The sequence below is a fragment of the Aplysia californica genome, unplaced genomic scaffold (genome assembly GCF_000002075.1).
Source record: "Aplysia californica isolate F4 #8 unplaced genomic scaffold, AplCal3.0 scaffold00447, whole genome shotgun sequence".
Classification (NCBI taxonomy): domain Eukaryota; kingdom Metazoa; phylum Mollusca; class Gastropoda; order Aplysiida; family Aplysiidae; genus Aplysia; species Aplysia californica.
Window position 1 is genome coordinate 13,825 of NW_004797717.1, and position 2,267 is coordinate 16,091.

At 40.4% G+C, this 2,267-nt stretch overlaps 1 protein-coding gene across 1 annotated transcript in view; it reads left to right on the forward strand.

Annotated features, from left to right (window-relative positions):
- The first annotated feature begins 1,649 nt into the window (after window positions 1-1,649).
- LOC101858431 (tubby-related protein 4) overlaps window positions 1,650-2,267 on the forward strand; it is a 173,460-nt gene continuing 172,842 nt past the window's right edge. The window contains exon 1 of the mRNA XM_013086245.2: window positions 1,650-1,775. The gene's annotated coding sequence lies outside the window, so the exon portion shown is untranslated. The remainder of the gene's footprint in view (window positions 1,776-2,267) is intronic.

Consider the following 2,267-nt stretch of genomic DNA (forward strand, 5'->3'; position numbering starts at 1 on the left):
CAATCTTCTTCATATATCCCCTCACATGGGCCTTACTCCACCCACCCTCCCCCCTCCACACACAAACACACACACACACACACACACAGACACACACACACACACATACACACACAAGCACACATGCACGCTACAGACCCTCGATGATCAAAGATGAATTAAAATTTGTTGCTTGGTTACAGAGAGGCCTGCTGCGTACTACTAGGGAGACACGGCTGGTAGGTCCAACTTCTGTGTTTTCTGTTCCTATGTCCTGCCTGGTCCCTGCCCAAAATGACTGCAATGGTCTATATTATGTGCTATATACAATCCGAACCAAACTTTTTTAGACTGTTCTGAGTGTTCTCTTCCAGACATCTTGCCTTTTTGGCCTGCTGGGGGTTTTTTTTGGTGTTTTTTTTGGTGTTGTTGTTTGTTTGTTTCCTTGAGGCACTATGTGTTTTGGTTTATTGTTATCGTGAAAGAGTTGATCTTCTTTACGTTGGTTGGCTGTTTATGCTCATCCAATCGTTAGTCACCCCCCAGGACGTTGCCACGGACTATAGTGTTTTAGGCAGTTCCCAAAGGGGAGACATTAACTTATTCTTATGTACAGTTGAATTGTAAATGGGCTGAGTCAACAATGTAATTCTCATAACTGTGCCTGAACTGCTGCTTTTTCTTTCCTAATCCTTACTATCGTCATTTTCCCCTCTACTATTTTTGTATATTTATCACACTCTTATGACCGGCTATTTCCGGGGTGCCTTGATAGTCGAAACAGACTTTGTGCTGTTGAAGCTAGAGAAGTGAGCAGAGTAAGCGTGATTCCCTGTAAGGACTTCTCTGTTGACATCCGCCCCTTTGTTCTCATATAACCTTATGCAGTTGCGAGCTCCGTAAAACATCTACTTAAACTAACGATTCGTTAGTCCTTCCTTTTATCCAATTATGCATCTTTCCATCCTTCTGCGTATCATGAGAAGAGCAGAGAAGTCATTTATCAAGTACATGCCTTTGTCTTTTCGCTAGGATTCTGTATGCCAATCATCTTGAATTTGACCTGACTAACAGGGTCGAAGCAGACTGTCTCCTAAATAACCTTTACCCCCCCAAAAAAAAAACAACCCCACAAAAAAAAACAACAAAACAAAACAAAACAACAACAACAACAACAAAAAACAAAGACAAAAACAAAACAACAACAAACAAACAATCAAAAAACAAAACGAAAAGAAAAGAAAAACAAATCATCCCGAGTTCTAGACGCTACTTAGACGATTCGAACCGTATTGTGTAGGTCTGCTGTCAATCTGGTCTTGTCATGGAAGCAGCCTGTTCCACCCTCCAATCGTTCTTGCATTTATTCCCAATACACAACGGACATAATATGTGTTGTAATGGTTAGACTGTTTGCTGTCGCAGACGAAAGACATGAATTCGATTCCCGTGAGTGAATCCTATATTGTGGACTGACTTTCATCTCACTCAGGGTGGTTTAGCCCTGAGTGATAAATTTGAAGCAGTCTGCCCCCTAAATAATGTGAATTTTGTCGATGGGATGTACTACATTTATCGTCTTTCCCGAACTGGGGAATGTTTTTTTAGCGAGGCTTCCGTGAGAAGACAAGACAGCATCGTTGATAAAGGCGATTCTCAATTGTAATTCTTGCCCTTTTTTTCTCTCTTTCAGAAAGGATGACACTTTCTTCCCAAGTCTCGCAAGCATCCTGACTCGAGCGGAAAAAGCAAAAGTGGACCTCTATTCAGTTCTTACACTTCTCTTAATTTTGACGGTAAGTTGTTGTAATGATGCCTCTAACAAAAAAACAAACAAAAAAACAAAAAAACCAGAAGAAAATGAAAAAAAAAAAACCTGCAACAAATTCCCCCCTTTTTAGAACAAAAACCGCCTAATCAATATTTGTTTTGGGAGAGAATATTATTATATAATATGTTTATCTTTGAGGGTGTGTGATTTTATTTAATAAATGAGTGCGAGGCTATGGCTTCAGTGCATTCTGCTTTTGATGACAGCTGTCGTCTTAACGTACAGTTATGAAATGGCGGCATCAGACGAGGAGTTTACACAATTGCCAATCGCGAATTGCCATCGCTAATAGAACGATGTCATCATATATGTTTATAAAAGAAAGGCAGAAGTTGATCTTGTGCAAAGCGAGACATACAGCAGATAGGCATTTTTACACTTTATGTTGTTATGTGTGTGTGTGTGTGTGTGTGTGTGTGTGTGTGTGTGTGTGTGTGTGTGTGTGTGTGTGTGTGTG